The sequence below is a fragment of the Oncorhynchus keta genome, unplaced genomic scaffold (genome assembly GCF_023373465.1).
Source record: "Oncorhynchus keta strain PuntledgeMale-10-30-2019 unplaced genomic scaffold, Oket_V2 Un_contig_1090_pilon_pilon, whole genome shotgun sequence".
Classification (NCBI taxonomy): domain Eukaryota; kingdom Metazoa; phylum Chordata; class Actinopteri; order Salmoniformes; family Salmonidae; genus Oncorhynchus; species Oncorhynchus keta.
In genome coordinates this window covers 69,661-88,284 of record NW_026277248.1, presented here as the reverse complement: position 1 = coordinate 88,284, position 18,624 = coordinate 69,661, and the positions used below count along the sequence as shown (strand labels likewise).

The 18,624-nt window shown below is 42.7% G+C and overlaps 15 non-coding genes across 15 annotated transcripts; all 15 read right to left on the bottom strand.

Moving 5' to 3' along the window:
- Window positions 1-1,704: 1,704 nt before the first annotated feature.
- On the bottom strand, window positions 1,705-1,777 carry trnaf-gaa (transfer RNA phenylalanine (anticodon GAA)). The gene has a single exon. It is a non-coding gene; the product is annotated as a tRNA-Phe (tRNA).
- Window positions 1,778-1,859: 82 nt separating this feature from the next.
- trnai-aau (transfer RNA isoleucine (anticodon AAU)) lies at window positions 1,860-1,933 on the bottom strand. The gene has a single exon. It is a non-coding gene; the product is annotated as a tRNA-Ile (tRNA).
- Window positions 1,934-3,105: 1,172 nt separating this feature from the next.
- trnaf-gaa (transfer RNA phenylalanine (anticodon GAA)) lies at window positions 3,106-3,178 on the bottom strand. Its single transcript has one exon. It is a non-coding gene; the product is annotated as a tRNA-Phe (tRNA).
- Window positions 3,179-3,783: 605 nt separating this feature from the next.
- Window positions 3,784-3,856, bottom strand: trnaf-gaa (transfer RNA phenylalanine (anticodon GAA)). The gene has a single exon. It is a non-coding gene; the product is annotated as a tRNA-Phe (tRNA).
- An 82-nt stretch (window positions 3,857-3,938) lies between these two features.
- trnai-aau (transfer RNA isoleucine (anticodon AAU)) lies at window positions 3,939-4,012 on the bottom strand. Its single transcript has one exon. It is a non-coding gene; the product is annotated as a tRNA-Ile (tRNA).
- Window positions 4,013-5,154: 1,142 nt separating this feature from the next.
- On the bottom strand, window positions 5,155-5,227 carry trnaf-gaa (transfer RNA phenylalanine (anticodon GAA)). The gene has a single exon. It is a non-coding gene; the product is annotated as a tRNA-Phe (tRNA).
- A 1,331-nt stretch (window positions 5,228-6,558) lies between these two features.
- On the bottom strand, window positions 6,559-6,631 carry trnaf-gaa (transfer RNA phenylalanine (anticodon GAA)). Its single transcript has one exon. It is a non-coding gene; the product is annotated as a tRNA-Phe (tRNA).
- A 760-nt stretch (window positions 6,632-7,391) lies between these two features.
- On the bottom strand, window positions 7,392-7,465 carry trnai-aau (transfer RNA isoleucine (anticodon AAU)). The gene has a single exon. It is a non-coding gene; the product is annotated as a tRNA-Ile (tRNA).
- Window positions 7,466-8,344: 879 nt separating this feature from the next.
- trnaf-gaa (transfer RNA phenylalanine (anticodon GAA)) lies at window positions 8,345-8,417 on the bottom strand. Its single transcript has one exon. It is a non-coding gene; the product is annotated as a tRNA-Phe (tRNA).
- Window positions 8,418-9,452: 1,035 nt separating this feature from the next.
- Window positions 9,453-9,525, bottom strand: trnay-gua (transfer RNA tyrosine (anticodon GUA)). The gene has a single exon. It is a non-coding gene; the product is annotated as a tRNA-Tyr (tRNA).
- Window positions 9,526-9,607: 82 nt separating this feature from the next.
- On the bottom strand, window positions 9,608-9,681 carry trnai-aau (transfer RNA isoleucine (anticodon AAU)). The gene has a single exon. It is a non-coding gene; the product is annotated as a tRNA-Ile (tRNA).
- Window positions 9,682-12,056: 2,375 nt separating this feature from the next.
- trnaa-ugc (transfer RNA alanine (anticodon UGC)) lies at window positions 12,057-12,128 on the bottom strand. The gene has a single exon. It is a non-coding gene; the product is annotated as a tRNA-Ala (tRNA).
- An 804-nt stretch (window positions 12,129-12,932) lies between these two features.
- trnat-cgu (transfer RNA threonine (anticodon CGU)) lies at window positions 12,933-13,004 on the bottom strand. The gene has a single exon. It is a non-coding gene; the product is annotated as a tRNA-Thr (tRNA).
- Window positions 13,005-13,459: 455 nt separating this feature from the next.
- trnaa-ugc (transfer RNA alanine (anticodon UGC)) lies at window positions 13,460-13,531 on the bottom strand. Its single transcript has one exon. It is a non-coding gene; the product is annotated as a tRNA-Ala (tRNA).
- Window positions 13,532-14,678: 1,147 nt separating this feature from the next.
- Window positions 14,679-14,750, bottom strand: trnat-cgu (transfer RNA threonine (anticodon CGU)). The gene has a single exon. It is a non-coding gene; the product is annotated as a tRNA-Thr (tRNA).
- Between the last annotated feature and the right edge of the window lie 3,874 nt (window positions 14,751-18,624).

Sequence of the window (18,624 nt, the reverse complement as noted above, 5' to 3'; positions counted from 1 at the left end):
ACAAATTTCTGTGGCACCCTTGACAATTCACATGCATGTATGTGACTCATAATTTTGACACTCAAAATGTACATAATAGCCAGTATGGGGGTCGAACCCATGACCTTGGCGTTATTAGCACCACACTCTAACCAACTGAGCTAACCTGCCATTTACTATTCTGCTCAATTGTTGAAATGCACCGAGCCTCTGCAAGTGCTGGCACGTCAACAAACAAGTCCAACCAACAGCACAGCCTGACAAGACTGGACCCTCTTGGTTGCTTCTTAAGGAAATTCCAAACGGCTGGGGAATAAGCTCAAATGCTTTGCACGCGTGAGGTATTGGGATCGATGCCCATATTCTCCAAAAACACATTTTTTTGTGGATCCAAGAAAGCTGCAGTTCACACTTCATGCAGCCTTGTCTTATGACAACCTACTGTCATGTAGCAATGACAAGCAACTTTAATGTAACACTGATGTCAAAATGTCAGATGAAAAAGCAAGACATTACTTACTTTCAGAGGAGCAGCGTAGCACACACCATTGAGGCCCACAAACAAAGCTGTGGAAAGTTTCCTTGAAGCCAGAGCATAAAGAAAGAACAAATTAAGATGCCTAAAACCGGGATCGAACCAGGGACCTTTAGATCTTCAGTCTAACGCTCTCCCAACTGAGCTATTCCGGCAATTCACTCAACATAATTCTGTGGCACCCTTGACAATTCACATGCATGTGACTCGTAATTTTGACACTCAAAATGTACATAATAGCCAGTATGGGGATCGAACCCATGACCTTGGCCTTATTAGCAACACACTCGAACCAACTGAGCTAACCTGCCATTTACTATTCTGCTCAATTGTTGAAATGCACCGAGCCTCTGCAAGTGCTGGCACGTCAACAAACAAGTCCACCAACAGCACAGCCTAACAAGACTGGATCCTCTTGGTTGCTTCTTGTGGAAATTCCAAACGGCTGGGGAATTAGCTCAAATGCTTTGCACGCGTGAGGTAGTGGGATCGATGCCCACATTCTCCAAAAGCACATTGTTTTATGGATCCAAGAAAACTCCAGTTCACACTTCATGCAGCCTTGTCTTACGACAACCTACTGTCATGTAAACAATGACAAGAAACTGTCATGTAACAATGACAAGAAACTCTCATGTAACACTGATGTCACAATGTCAGATGAAAAAGAAAGACATTACTTACTTTCAGAGAGCAGCGTATCACACACTCTAACCAACTGAGCTAACCGGCCGCTGGCTACAGAGCACAATTGTTGAGATGCACCGAGCCTCTGCAAGTGCTGGAGCGCAAACTAACAAGTCCACCAACAGCATAGCCTGACAAGACTGGACACTCTTGTTTGCTCCTTGTGGCAATTCCAAACAGCTGGGGAATTTGATCAATTGGTATTGTGTTTGCATAGCATGCTATAGGTAGTGGGATCGATGCCCGCATTCCCCAAAAACACATTTTTTTGTGGATCCAAGAAAGCTGCAGTTCACACTTCATGCAGCCTTGTCTTATGACAACCTACTGTCATGTAGCAATGACAAGCAACTTTAATGTAACCCTGATGTCAAAATGTCAGATGAAAAAGCAAGACATTACTTACTTTCAGAGGAGCAGCGTAGCACACACCATTGAGGCCCACAAACAAAGCTGTGGAAAGTTTCCTTGAAGCCAGAGCATAAAGAAAGAACAAATAAAGATGCCGAAAACCGGGATCGAACCAGGGACCTTTAAATCTTCAGTCTAACGCTCTCCCAACTGAGCTATTCCGGCAATTCACTCAACATAATTCTGTGGCACCCTTGACAATTCACATGCATGTGACTCGTAATTTTGACACTCAAAATGTACATAATAGCCAGTATGGGGATCGAACCCATGACCTTGGCGTTATTAGCACCACACTCTAACCAACTGAGCTAACCGGCCATTTGCTATTTTTCTCAATTGTTGAAATGCACTGAGCCTCTGCAAGTGCTGGCACATCAACAAACAAGTCCACCAACAGCACAGCCTGACAAGACTGGACCCTCTTGGTTGCTTCTTGCGGAAATTCCAAATGGCTGGGGAATTAGCTCAAATGCTTTGCACGCGTGAGGTAGTGGGATCGATGCCCACATTCTCCAAAAGCACATTGTTTTATGGATCCAAGAAAACTCCAGTTCACACTTCATGCAGCCTTGTCTTACGACAACCTACTGTCATGTAGCAATGACAAGCAACTTTAATGTAACACTGATGTCAAAATGTCAGATGAAAAAGCAAGACATTACTTACTTTCAGAGGAGCAGCTTAGCACACACCATTGAGTGAGGCCCACAAACAAAGCTGTGGAATGTTTCCTTGAAGCCAGAACATAAAGGAAGAACAAATACAGATTCAAGCCCGGGATCGAACCAGGATCGATGCCCACATTCTCCAAAGGCACATTGTTTTATGGATCCAAGAAAACTCCAGTTCACACTTCATGCAGCCTTGTCTTATGACAACCTACTGTCATGTAAACAATGACAAGAAACTGTCATGTAACAATGACAAGAAACTCTCATGTAACACTGATGTCACAATGTCAGATGAAAAAGAAAGACATTACTTACTTTCAGAGAGCAGCGTATAACACACTCTAACCAACTGAGCTAACCGGCCGCTGGCTACAGAGCACAATTGTTGAGATGCACCCAGCCTCTGCAAGTGCTGGAGCGCAAACTAACAAGTCCACCAACAGCATAGCCTGACAAGACTGGACACTCTTGGTTGCTTCTTGTGGAAATTCCAAACAGCTGGGGAATTTGATCAATTGGTATTGTGTTTGCTTAGCATGCTATAGGTAGTGGGATCGATCCCCGCATTCCCAAAAACACATTTTTTGTGGATCCAAGAAAGCTGCAGTTCACACTTCATGCAGCCTTGTCTTACGACAACCTACTGTGTTGTAGCAATGACAAGCAACTTTAATGCAACACTGATGTCAAAATGTCAGATGAAAAAGCAAGACATTACTTACTTTGAGAGGAGCAGTGTAGCACACACCATTGAGGCCAACAAACAAAGCTGTGGAAAGTTTCCTTGAAGCCAGAGCATAAAGAAAGAAAAAATACAGATGCCGAAACCCGGGATCGAACAAGGGACCTTTAGATCTTCAGTCTAACGCTCTCCCAACTGAGCTATTCCGGCAATTCACTCAACAATTTTCTGTGGCACCCTTGACAATTCACATGCATGTATGTGACTCATAATTTTGACACTCAAAATGTACATAATAGCCAGTATGGGGTCGAACCCATGACCTTGGCGTTATTAGCACCACACTCTAACCAACTGAGCTAACCTGCCATTTACTATTCTGCTCAATTGTTGAAATGCACCGAGCCTCTGCAAGTGCTGGCACGTCAACAAACAAGTCCAACCAACAGCACAGCCTGACAAGACTGGACCCTCTTGGTTGCTTCTTGTGGAAATTCCAAACGGCTGGGGAATTAGCTCAAATGCTTTGCACGCGTGAGGTAGTGGGATCGATGCCCACATTCTCCAAAAGCACATTTTTTTATGGATCCAAGAAAGCTGCAGTTCACACTTCATGCAGCCTTGTCTTATGACAACCTACTGTCATGTAGCAATGACAAGCAACTTTAATGTAACACTGATGTCAAAATGTCAGATGAAAAAGCAAGACATTACTTACTTTCAGAGGAGCAGCGTAGCACACACCATTGAGGCCCACAAACAAAGCTGTGGAAAGTTTCCTTGAAGCCAGAGCATAAAGAAAGAACAAATAAAGATGCCGAAAACCGGGATCGAACCAGGGACCTTTAAATCTTCAGTCTAACGCTCTCCCAACTGAGCTATTCCGGCAATTCACTCAACATAATTCTGTGGCACCCTTGACAATTCACATGCATGTGACTCGTAATTTTGACACTCAAAATGTACATAATAGCCAGTATGGGGATCGAACCCATGACCTTGGCGTTATTAGCACCACACTCTAACCAACTGAGCTAACCTGCCATTTAAAATTCTGCTCAATTGTTGAAATGCACCGAGCCTCTGCAAGTGCTGGAGCGCAAACTAACAAGTCCACCAACAGCATAGCCTGACAAGACTGGACACTCTTGGTTGCTCCATGTGGCAATTCCAAACAGCTGGGGAATTTGATCAATTGGTATTGTCTTTGCTTAGCACGCTATAGGTAGTGGGATCGATGCCCGCATTCCCCAAAAACACATTTTTTTGTGGATCCAAGAAAGCTGCAGTTCACACTTCATGCAGCCTTGTCTTATGACAACCTACTGTCATGTAGCAATGACAAGCAACTTTAATGTAACACTGATGTCAAAATGTCAGATGAAAAAGCAAGACATTACTTACTTTCAGAGGAGCAGCGTAGCACACACCATTGAGGCCCACAAACAAAGCTGTGGAAAGTTTCCTTGAAGCCAGAGCATAAAGAAAGAACAAATAAAGATGCTGAAAACCGGGATCGAACCAGGGACCTTTAGATCTTCAGTCTAACACTCTCCCAACTGAGCTATTCCGGCAATTCACTCAACATAATTCTGTGGCACCCTTGACAATTCACATGCATGTGACTCGTAATTTTGACACTCAAAATGTACATAATAGCCAGTATGGGGATCAAACCCATGACCTTGGCGTTATTAGCAACACACTCTAACCAACTGAGCTAACCGGCCATTTGCTATTTTTCTCAATTGTTGAAATGCACTGAGCCTCTGCAAGTGCTGGCACATCAACAAACAAGTCCACCAACAGCATAGCCTGACAAGACTGGACACTCTTGTTTGCTCCTTGTGGCAATTCCAAACAGATGGGGAATTTGATCAATTGGTATTGTGTTTGCATAGCATGCTATAGGTAGTGGGATCGATGCCCGCATTCCCCAAAACACATTTTTTTGTGGATCCAAGAAAGCTGCAGTTCACACTTCATGCAGCCTTGTCTTATGACAACCTACTGTCATGTAGCAATGACAAGCAACTTTAATGTAACACTGATGTCAAAATGTCAGATGAAAAAGCAAGAAATTACTTACTTTCAGAGGAGCAGCGTAGCACACACCATTGAGGCCCACAAACAAAGCTGTGGAAAGTTTCCTTGAAGCCAGAGCATAAAGAAAGAACAAATAAAGATGCCGAAAACCGGGATCGAACCAGGGACCTTTAGATCTTCAGTCTAACACTCTCCCAACTGAGCTATTCCGGCAATTCACTCAACATAATTCTGTGGCACCCTTGACAATTCACATGCATGTGACTCGTAATTTTGACACTCAAAATGTACATAATAGCCAGTATGGGGATCAAACCCATGACCTTGGCCTTATTAGCACCACACTCTAACCAACTGAGCTAACCGGCCATTTGCTATTTTGCTCAATTGTTGAAATGCACTGAGCCTCTGCAAGTGCTGGCACATCAACAAACAAGTCCACCAACAGCACAGCCTGACAAGACTGGACCCTCTTGGTTGCTTCTTGCGGAAATTCCAAATGGCTGGGGAATTAGCTCAAATGCTTTGCACGCGTGAGGTAGTGGGATCGATGCCCACATTCTCCAAAAGCACATTGTTTTATGGATCCAAGAAAACTCCAGTTCACACTTCATGCAGCCTTGTCTTACGACAACCTACTGTCATGTAGCAATGACAAGCAACTTTAATGTAACACTGATGTCAAAATGTCAGATGAAAAAGCAAGACATTACTTACTTTCAGAGGAGCAGCTTAGCACACACCATTGAGTGAGGCCCACAAACAAAGCTGTGGAATGTTTCCTTGAAGCCAGAACATAAAGGAAGAACAAATACAGATTCGAAGCCCGGGATCGAACCAGGATCGATGCCCACATTCTCCAAAGGCACATTGTTTTATGGATCCAAGAAAACTCCAGTTCACACTTCATGCAGCCTTGTCTTATGACAACCTACTGTCATGTAAACAATGACAAGAAACTGTCATGTAACAATGACAAGAAACTCTCATGTAACACTGATGTCACAATGTCAGATGAAAAAGAAAGACATTACTTACTTTCAGAGAGCAGCGTATAACACACTCTAACCAACTGAGCTAACCGGTCGCTGGCTACAGAGCACAATTGTTGAGATGCACCCAGCCTCTGCAAGTGCTGGAGCGCAAACTAACAAGTCCACCAACAGCATAGCCTGACAAGACTGGACACTCTTGGTTGCTTCTTGTGGAAATTCCAAACAGCTGGGGAATTTGATCAATTGGTATTGTGTTTGCTTAGCATGCTATAGGTAGTGGGATCGATCCCGCATTCCCCAAAAACACATTTTTTTGTGGATCCAAGAAAGCTGCAGTTCACACTTCATGCAGCCTTGTCTTACGACAACCTACTGTGTTGTAGCAATGACAAGCAACTTTAATGCAACACTGATGTCAAAATGTCAGATGAAAAAGCAAGACATTACTTACTTTGAGAGGAGCAGTGTAGCACACACCATTGAGGCCAACAAACAAAGCTGTGGAAAGTTTCCTTGAAGCCAGAGCATAAAGAAAGAAAAAAATACAGATGCCGAAACCCGGGATCGAACAAGGGACCTTTAGATCTTCAGTCTAACGCTCTCCCAACTGAGCTATTCCGGCAATTCACTCAACAAATTTCTGTGGCACCCTTGACAATTCACATGCATGTATGTGACTCATAATTTTGACACTCAAAATGTACATAATAGCCAGTATGGGGGTCGAACCCATGACCTTGGCTTTATTAGCATCACACTCTAACCAACTGAGCTAACCTGCCATTTGCTATTTTGTTCAATTGTTGAAATGCACCAAGCCTCTGCAAGTGCTGGCACGTCAACAAACAAGTCCACCAACAGCACAGCCTGACAAGACTGGACCCTCTTGGTTGCTTCTTAAGGAAATTCCAAACGGCTGGGGAATAAGCTCAAATGCTTTGCACGCGTGAGGTAGTGGGATCGATGCCCATATTCTCCAAAAACACATTTTTTTGTGGATCCAAGAAAGCTGCAGTTCACACTTCATGCAGCCTTGTCTTATGACAACCTACTGTCATGTAGCAATGACAAGCAACTTTAATGTAACACTGATGTCAAAATGTCAGATGAAAAAGCAAGACATTACTTACTTTCAGAGGAGCAGCGTAGCACACACCATTGAGGCCCACAAACAAAGCTGTGGAAAGTTTCCTTGAAGCCAGAGCATAAAGAAAGAACAAATTAAGATGCCTAAAACCGGGATCGAACCAGGGACCTTTAGATCTTCAGTCTAACGCTCTCCCAACTGAGCTATTCCGGCAATTCACTCAACATAATTCTGTGGCACCCTTGACAATTCACATGCATGTGACTCGTAATTTTGACACTCAAAATGTACATAATAGCCAGTATGGGGATCAAACCCATGACCTTGGCGTTATTAGCACCACACTCTAACCAACTGAGCTAACCGGCCATTTGCTATTTTTCTCAATTGTTGAAATGCACTGAGCCTCTGCAAGTGCTGGCACATCAACAAACAAGTCCACCAACAGCATAGCCTGACAAGACTGGACCCTCTTGGTTGCTTCTTGTGGAACTTCCAAACGGCTGGGGAATTAGCTCAAATGCTTTGCACGCGTGAGGTAGTGGGATCGATGCCCACATTCTCCAAAAGCACATTGTTTTATGGATCCAAGAAAACTCCAGTTCACACTTCATGCAGCCTTGTCTTACGACAACCTACTGTCATGTAAACAATGACAAGAAACTGTCATGTAACAATGACAAGAAACTCTCATGTAACACTGATGTCACAATGTCAGATGAAAAAGAAAGACATTACTTACTTTCAGAGAGCAGCGTATCACACACTCTAACCAACTGAGCTAACCGGCCGCTGGCTACAGAGCACAATTGTTGAGATGCACCGAGCCTCTGCAAGTGCTGGAGCGCAAACTAACAAGTCCACCAACAGCATAGCCTGACAAGACTGGACACTCTTGTTTGCTCCTTGTGGCAATTCCAAACAGCTGGGGAATTTGATCAATTGGTATTGTGTTTGCATAGCATGCTATAGGTAGTGGGATCGATGCCCGCATTCCCCAAAAACACATTTTTTTGTGGATCCAAGAAAGCTGCAGTTCACAATTCATGCAGCCTTGTCTTATGACAACCTACTGTCATGTAGCAATGACAAGCAACTTTAATGTAACACTGATGTCAAAATGTCAGATGAAAAAGCAAGACATTACTTACTTTCAGAGGAGCAGCGTAGCACACACCATTGAGGCCCACAAACAAAGCTGTGGAAAGTTTCCTTGAAGCCAGAGCATAAAGAAAGAACAAATAAAGATGCCGAAAACCGGGATTGAACCAGGGACCTTTAGATCTTCAGTCTAACGCTCTCCCAACTGAGCTATTCCGGCAATTCACTCAAACATAATTCTGTGGCACCCTTGACAATTCACATGCATGTGACTCGTAATTTTGACACTCAAAATGTACATAATAGCCAGTATGGGGATCGAACCCATGACCTTGGCGTTATTAGGACCACACCCTAACCAACTGAGCTAACCTGCCATTTACTATTCTGCTCAATTGTTGGAATGCACCGAGCCTCTGCAAGTGCTGCACGTCAACAAACAAGTCCACCAACAGCACAGCCTGACAAGACTGGACCCTCTTGGTTGCTTCTTGTGGAAATTCCAAACGGCTGGGGAATTAGCTCAAATGCTTTGCACGCGTGAGGTAGTGGGATCGATGCCCACATTCTCCAAAAGCACATTTTTTTATCGATCCAAGAAAACTCCAGTTCACACTTCATGCAGCCTTGTCTTACGACAACCTACTGTCATGTAAACAATGACAAGAAACTGTCATGTAACAATGACAAGAAACTCTCATGTAACACTGATGTCACAATGTCAGATGAAAAAGAAAGACATAACTTACTTTCAGAGAGCAGCGTATCACACACTCTAACCAACTGAGCTGACCGGCCGCTGGCTACAGAGCACAATTGTTGAGATGCACCGAGCCTCTGCAAGTGCTGGAGCGCAAACTAACAAGTCCACCAACAGCATAGCCTGACAAGACTGGACACTCTTGGTTGCTCCATGTGGCAATTCCAAACAGCTGGGGAATTTGATCAATTGGTATTGTCTTTGCTTAGCACGCTATAGGTAGTGGGATCGATGCCCGCATTCCCCAAAAACACATTTTTTTGTGGATCCAAGAAAGCTGCAGTTCACACTTCATGCAGCCTTGTCTTATGACAACCTACTGTCATGTAGCAATGACAAGCAACTTTAATGTAACACTGATGTCAAAATGTCAGATGAAAAAGCAAGACATTACTTACTTTCAGAGGAGCAGCGTAGCACACACCATTGAGGCCCACAAACAAAGCTGTGGAAAGTTTCCTTGAAGCCAGAGCATAAACAAAGAACAAATAAAGATGCCAAAAACCAGGATCGAACCAGGGACCTTTAGATATACAGTCTAACGTTCTCCCAACTGAGCTATTCCGGCAATTCACTCAACATAATTCTGTGGCACCCTTGACAATTCACATGCATGTGACTCGTAATTTTGACACTCAAAATGTACATAATAGCCAGTATGGGGATCAAACCCATGACCTTGGCGTTATTAGCACCACACTCTAACCAACTGAGCTAACCGGCCATTTGCTATTTTTCTCAATTGTTGAAATGCACTGAGCCTCTGCAAGTGCTGGCACATCAACAAACAAGTCCACCAACAGCATAGCCTGACAAGACTGGACCCTCTTGGTTGCTTCTTGTGGAACTTCCAAACGGCTGGGGAATTAGCTCAAATGCTTTGCACGCGTGAGGTAGTGGGATCGATGCCCACATTCTCCAAAAGCAAATTGTTTTATGGATCCAAGAAAACTCCAGTTCACACTTCATGCAGCCTTGTCTTACGACAACCTACTGTCATGTAGCAATGACAAGCAACTTTAATGTAACACTGATGTCAAAATGTCAGATGAAAAAGCAAGACATTACTTACTTTCAGAGGAGCAGCTTAGCACACACCATTGAGTGAGGCCCACAAACAAAGCTGTGGAAAGTTTCCTTGAAGCCAGAGCATAAAGAAAGAACAAATAAAGATGCCGAAAACCGGGATCGACCCAGGGACCTTTAGATCTTCAGTCTAACACTCTCCCAACTGAGATATTCCGGCAATTCACTCAACATAATTCTGTGGCACCCTTGACAATTCACATGCATGTGACTCGTAATTTTGACACTCAAAATGTACATAATAGCCAGTATGGGGATCGAACCCATGACCTTGGCCTTATTAGCACCACACTCGAACCAACTGAGCTAACCGGCCATTTGCTATTTTGCTCAATTGTTGAAATGCACTGAGCCTCTGCAAGTGCTGGCACATCAACAAACAAGTCCACCAACAGCACAGCCTGACAAGACTGGACCCTCTTGGTTGCTTCTTGAGGAAATTCCAAACGGCTGGGGAATAAGCTCAAATGCTTTGCACGCGTGAGGTATTGGGATCGATGCCCACATTCTCCAAAAGCACATTGTTTTATGGATCCAAGAAAACTCCAGTTCACACTTCATGCAGCCTTGTCTTACGACAACCTACTGTCATGTAGCAATGACAAGCAACTTTAATGTAACACTGATGTCAAAATGTCAGATGAAAAAGCAAGACATTACTTACTTTCAGAGGAGCAGCTTAGCACACACCATTGAGTGAGGCCCACAAACAAAGCTGTGGAATGTTTCCTTGAAGCCAGAACATAAAGGAAGAACAAATACAGATGCCGAAGCCCGGGATCGAACGATGGACCTTTAGATCTTCAGTCTAACGCTCTCCAAACTGATCTATTCCGGCAATTCACTCAACCTAATTCTGTGGCACCCTTGACAATTCACATGCATGTCAATCATAATTTTGACACTCAAAATGTACATAATAGCCAGTATGGGGATCGAACCCATGACCTTGGCGTTATTAGCACCACACTCTAACCAACTGAGCTAACCTGCCATTTGCTATTTTTCTCAATTGTTGAAATGCACCGAGCCTCTGCAAGTGCTGGCACGTCAACAAACAAGTCCACCAACAGCACAGCCTGACAAGACTGGACCCTCTTGGTTGCTTCTTGCAGAAATTCCAAATGGCTGGGGAATTAGCTCAAATCCTTTGCACGCGTGAGGAAGTGGGATCGATGCCCACATTCTCCTAAAGCACATTGTTTTATGGATCCAAGAAAACTCCAGTTCACACTTCATGCAGCCTTGTCTTACGACAACCTACTGTCATGTAAACAATGACAAGAAACTGTCATGTAACAATGACAAGAAACTCTCATGTAACACTGATGTCACAATGTCAGATGAAAAAGAAAGACATTACTTACTTTCAGAGAGCAGCGTATCACACACTCTAACCAACTGAGCTAACCGGCCGCTGGCTACAGAGCACAATTGTTGAGATGCACCGAGCCTCTGCAAGTGCTGGAGCGCAAACTAACAAGTCCACCAACAGCATAGCCTGACAAGACTGGACACTCTTGGTTACGAGACCGACGCCTTACCACTTGGCCACCATGCCACTCTATAATGCAATATATATATATATATATCAACATTCTGGAATGTAGTAGTTGTGCAAATGTGAATTTGGCACACAAACTCAGTGGAGAAAGGACCTCATACATATATAGCATGCATTCCCCTCTGAGCTTCCATCCCATTTAATTTGCAGATAAAACGCAATATCAATACACTGTACTTTATATATACACCACTCCATTGAAACTACATTGAAATGATAGCAGTAATTCTTAAAACAGGTGCGGACAGGGATCGAAAACATGAACTTCACTTTTTGAAAATGATGCCATAAAAGTTGGCAACCATGCCACTTCTGTTCTATAAATGTACTAACAGGGATTGAACACATGTTCTTCAGATTAAAAGACCAAATTATTTAGCACATCTCTGTTTCCTGCTTAGAATTTCAAAATTCTGGAAAGTAGAAGTTGAGTCTTTGCAAAACAAACATGGAGAAGCTGGGGATTGAACCCAGGACCTCATACATGCAAAGCATGCGCTCTACCGCTGAGCTACACCCCTGGGAAAAAAAATTGCTTTTTTTTCTGGGAAATAAAAAAGTTGTTTCTTTTTTTTGCTCTAAATTTCTCCTTTATTATAGCAGGGAAGCCAGTTAAGAACAAGTTCTCATACACAACTGCGACCTGGCCAAGGTAAAGCAAAGCAGTGCAATTCATTTGCAGTCTGGACGCGGAGGGGTGAACATCTCCTGCTCTGACTGCAGCTGGAAGGGACTGCTGCGCAAGAACTAGGCCGCCTGTGAGTGCTTTGATAAGGCGGAGCTTTACCTAGCATAGACTTACAGATGACCTGGAGCCAGTGGTTCTGGCGACGAGTTACACATGGAACAAACAAGCGCACAGTCAATAACAAAATAGCAAGTGGTTCTGGCGACGAATATGTAGCGAGGGCCAGCCGACTAGAGCATACAGGTCGCAGTGGCCTTATCAAGACAATTGACCTTTTCTTTACACTGTTGTGATGAAAGTACATTTCCATAATATCAGCTATCTACCATAAACGTCGAACAGGGATTGAACCCATGTGCTTCATTTAACAAAAACAGATGGCTTGGCGCATCTATTTCATTTTTAGAATGTCAACATTGTGGAACGTGGGAGTTGTGCAAAAGCTAATTTAACAAGTGAATACTCTCAAAAGACAAGTTGGGGAATACTGTAGGACAGAAAACATGTAAAGTGGCTCTATCGTAGAGATACTTCCCCTTAATATAATAGTTGTGTTCAAATATTGATACAACATGATTTTTCTACAAAGTCCTCCAATTAATGTAAATTTCAATGGAATTTGAAGACTTTTCTATGAAGGCACGGATGGGATTTGAACCCATGGTCTTCGGTTTACGAGACCGACGCCTTACCACTTGGCCAACATGCCACTCTATACTGCAATATATATATATATATATATCAACATTCTGGAATGTAGTAGTTGTGCAAATGTGAATTTGGCCCACAAACTCAGTGGAGAAAGGACCTCATACATATATAGCATGCACTCCCCTCTGAGCTTCCATCCCATTTAATTTGCAGATAAAACGCAATATCAATACACTGTACTTTATATATACACCACTCCATTGAAACTACAATGAAATGATAGCAGCAATTCTTAAAACAGGTACGGACAGGGATCGAAAACATGAACTTCACTTTTTGAAAATGATGCCATAAAAGTTGGCAACCATGCCACTTCTGTTCTATAAATGTACTAAAAGGGATTGAACACATGTTCTTCAGATTAAAAGACCAAATTATTTAGCACATCTCTGTTTCCTGCTTAGAATTTCAACATTCTGGAAAGTAGAAGTTGAGTCTTTGCAAAAAAAAACATGGAGAAGCTGGGGATTGAACCCAGGACCTCATACATGCAAAGCATGCGCTCTACCGCTGAGCTACACCCCCTTTCTGGGAAACAAAAAATTGCTTATTTTTTTCTTAAATTTCTCCTTTATTAAAGCAGGTAAGCCAGTTAAGAACAAGTTCTCATACACAACTGCGACCTGGCCAAGGTAAAGCAAAGCAGTGCAATTCATTTGCAGTCTGGACACGGAGGGGTGAACATCTCCTGCTCTGACTGCAGCTGGAAGGGACTGCTGCGAGAGGACTAGGCCGCCTGTGATTGCCTTGATAAGGCGGAGCTTTACCTAGCATAGACTTACAGATGACCTGGAACCAGTGGTTCTGGTGACGAGTTACACATGGAACAAACTAGCGCACAGTCAATAACAAAATAGAAGGGATTTTTTTTTAAAGGCAATAAATATGCCATAGTACCGAAGTAATCACAATTTAGCAAATGAACACTGGAGTGATAGATGAGCAGATGATGATGTGCAAGTAGAAATACTGGTGTGCAAAAGTGCAGAAAGTAAATAAAAACAATATGGCGATGAGGTAGGTAGATTGGGTGGGCTATTTACAGATGGGCATCTCCTGCTCTGACTGCAGCTGGAAGGGACTGCTGCGCAAGGACTAGGCCGCCTGTGAGTGCTTTGATAAGGCGGAGCTTTACCTAGCATAGACTTACAGATGACCTGGAGCCAGTGGTTCTGGCGACGAGTTACACATGGAACAAACAATCGCACAGTCAATAACAAAATAGCAAGTGGTTCTGGCGACGAATATGTAGCGAGGGCCAGCCGACTAGAGCATACAGGACGCAGTGGCTATATCAAGACAATTGACCTTTCTTTACACTGTTGTGATGAAAGTACATTTCCATAATATCAGCTATCTACCATAAACGTCGAACAGGGATTGAACCCATGTGCTTCAGTTAACAAAAACAGATGGCTTTGCGCATCTATTTCATTTTTAGAATGTCAACATTGTGGAACGTGGGAGTTGTGCAAAAGCTAATTTAACAAGTGAATACTCTCAAAAGACAAGTTGGGGAATACTGTAGGACAGAAAACATGTAAAGTGGCTCTATCGTAGAGATACTTCCCCTTAATATAATAGTTGTGTTCAAATATTGATACAACATGATTTTTCTACAAAGTCCTCCAATTAATGTAAATTTCCATGGAATTTGAAGACTTTTCTATTAAGGCACGGATGGGATTTGAACCCATGGTCTTCGGTTTACGAGACCGACGCCTTACCACTTGGCCAACATGCCACTCTATACTGCAATATATATATATATATATCAACATTCTGGAATGTAGTAGTTGTGCAAATGTGAATTTGGCCCACAAACTCAGTGGAGAAAGGACCTCATACATATATAGCATGCACTCCCCTCTGAGCTTCCATCCCATTTAATTTGCAGATAAAACGCAATATCAATACACTGTACTTTATATATACACCACTCCATTGAAACTACAATGAAATGATAGCAGCAATTCTTAAAACAGGTACGGACAGGGATCGAAAACATGAACTTCACTTTTTGAAAATGATGCCATAAAAGTTGGCAACCATGCCACTTCTGTTCTATAAATGTACTAACAGGGATTAAACACATGTTCTTCAGATTAAAAGACCAAATTATTTAGCACATCTCTGTTTCCTGCTTAGAATTTCAACATTCTGGAAAGTAGAAGTTGGGTCTTTGCAAAAAAAACATGGAGAAGCTGGGGATTGAACCCAGGACCTCATACATGTAAGGCTACATGATATCAATCAATGTTTACAAGACAAAAATGAATAAGCTTAATACTGCAGCTCATTCAGAACCATTTTACCTGTCAAACATTTCAAGCTGATAAGTAAAAGCAGACATGTGAACTGCAGCAGTTCCATGACCGACCATGAAGCTTGTTAGGCACAAACAGTACAAGCCTTACAGGGATAGTCTTTATTGAGTAACAATCAACTACACATGGTTCTGATTGGTCTAATTAACTACACTCTGTTCTCATTGGAGGGTCACTGGGATCACCAGCTGCATGTTGATTGGAGGGGGAAGGGAAGCTAGAGCCATAGGATAAAGACATGGGGCTGGTTTCTTTAAAGCATCTTTATGCCTGGCGTACACTACACAACTTTCAAAATCCTAACATCACTGACCCTCTCGCATTATATTACAATCTTTTCTGACGTTTTTTGTCTTGGCGATGTAGTGGTGCTAAGAGATTCTTTACTTGGATTCTCAATACCACGATGTCTCGCTTAAAATAATGTGATTAGATTGTTGATGTAGCTAGAGCCAGCAGTGGCTCAAAGTAACCTCAAATGTTTTTATTTAGATATTCAAGCTTGCCATGCAGAGTTGAATTGAATACTAACATTACTTGAGCTGCGCTGTTCCTTCAGAGCTTGATGCTTTGGTTAAAGGCAAGTATAAATGCATGTTAGTAGTAGTCATTGCTCCTGCTCCAGAGTCTACACATTCTGGGTGATGGGATACAATGTCATCATCTTTGGCTTCTTCTCTGGCCAGCTCTCATTGGCTATTGCTGATCATCATTCTCAAAACTTGTTGTTGCAACCTCACACTACAAGTGCATTGCAGATTTTGTGCCGATAAAATCAAACATCTTTGGGCCTCCCGAGTGCCACGAGAGATCCTGGTTCGAGTCCTGGCTCTGCCGTGAACGGGAGACCCGTGGGGTGGTGCACAATTGGCCCCAGCGTCGTCCGGGTTAGGGGAGGGTTTGGCCGGCAGGGATGTCCTTGTCCCATCGTGCTCTAGCAACTCCTGTGGTGGGCTGGGCGCATGCACGCTAACACGGCGCCCGGTGTAAGCTGTTTCCTCCAACACATTGGCTGGATTCTGGGTTAAGCGGGCATTGTGTCAAGAGGCAATGCGGCTTGGTTGGGTCATGTTTCAGAGGACTCTCGAACCTTCGCCTCTCTCTCTCTCTCTCGAGTCCATACGGGAGTTGCAGCAATGAGTCAAGACTGTAACTACCAATTGGGTGGAAAAAAAGGTCAAATATTTAATATCAACCATGTTTGAAAATATCGGGAGGGATCAGTAGCCCTCAGATTGCGACTGACCCGCTCACATTAAAAATGCTTCCGAGTAAGCAATACATTGGGATTTTGTCTCCGATCTCAGAAATGTGTCTGGGACAGATAAATCGAATGCAAAGCCAAAGTTTTTTAAAAATTTTTTTTTAAATGTTATGCCGTCAAAAGCAAGTGTATTGCTGTCAATTACAAGCGATATGGTCAACTGTTAAAAAATGTATTTTTTATCATGTTTGTCTTTGTTGCATTGTATAATCCGTATTTGTCTCTGATCGGGGTTTTACGTGCTATTTTTATTATGTTAATTCAGAATTTATTCAGTTTCTGTCAACTGTGATCAATGAAATCTCTTGTCATTGATAAAAAAAAAGTGCATAATGAACAAAAATATAAAGTGTTGGTCCCATGTTTCATGAGCTGAAAAAGAAGATCCCAGAATTTTCCAGACGCACAAAAATATTATTTCTCTCAAATGTTGTGCACAAATTGATTTTACATGCCTTTCTAGTGAGCATTTCTCCTTTGCCAAGGTAATCCAAATCCATCCACCTGACAGGGGTGGCATATCAAGAAGCAGATTAAACAGCATGATCATTACACAGGTGCACATTGTGCTGGTGACAACGGACACTTTAAAAGGTACAAGGCCACAGATGTCTCAAGTTTTGAGGTAGCGTGCAATTGCCTTGCCGACTGCAGGAATGTCCACCAGAGCTGTTTGCCAGAGAACTGAATGCCAATTTCTCTACCATAAGCCGCATCCAAAGTCGTTTTAGAGAATTTTGCAGTATGTCCAAACGGCCTCACAACCACAGATCACATGTAACCATGCCAGCCCAGGACCTCCACATGGACAGCTGATGAAACAGAGTATTTCTGTCTGTAATAAAGCCCTTTTGTGGGGGGAAACTGATGTTGATTGGCTGGGACTGGCTCCCAAGTGGGTGGGCCTATGCCCTCCCAAGCCCACCCATGTCTGCGCTCCTGCCCAGTAATGTGAAATCCATAGATTAGGGCCTAATGAATTTATTTAAATTGACTGATTTCCTTGTATGAACTGTAACTCTGTCAAATCATTGAAATTGTAGCATGTTACGTTTATATTTTTGTTCAGTATAGTTGAGGGTCAAAGATGGTTAGCAGACTGACTGACTGAATGATTGACTGGGCACAGACGTCAATGCAACGTCTAGTCCACCTGGTTTCAAAGTCATTTAATTGAAATAATGTAGAAACAATGTTGATTCAAACCAGTGTGGCCCTGTGGTTAATGGCCCTGTGGTTAATGGCCCTGTGGTTAATGGCCCTACACAGACTCCTTGCAATGACAAACAATGCAATTGTAGAGCTATTGTCTGCATATCAACAATTTTGCCTCCGAAGAATCAAGCTATATGTCCATGTGAAAACAAATCCCCTCCATCGTTTAGTAATTATTTTATAGAAACAATGGGCTTGTTCAAATCAAATTGTATTAGTCACATACACGTGATTAGCAGATGTAGCAAAATGTTTGTGCTTCTAGCTCCGACAGTGCAGTAATATCTAACAAGTAATATCTAACAAATTACACAACATATACCCAATACACACACATCTAAGAAGGAAGGAAGACTACATACATACAATGCCTTGAAAAGGTATTTATCCCCCTTGGTGTTTTTAATATTCTGTTGCATTACAACCTGCAATATAAATAGAATTATTTTGGATTTCATGTAATGAACATACACAAAATAGTCCAAATTGATGAAGTGAAATGTAAAAATAACTTGTTTTGTAAAATATGAAAAAATAAATAAAATGGAAAAGTGGTGCGTGCATATGTATTCACCCCCTTTGCCATGAAGCCCCTAAATAAGATCTGGTGCAACCAATTACCTTCAGAAGTCACATAATTAGATAAATAAAGTCCACCTGTGTGCATTCTAAGAGTCACGTGATCTCAGTATATACACCTGTTCTGAAAGACCCCAGAGTCTGCAACCCCACTAAGCAAGGGGCACCACCATGAAGACCAAGGAGCTCTCCAAACAGGTCAGGGACAAAGTTGGGGAGAAGTACAGATCAGA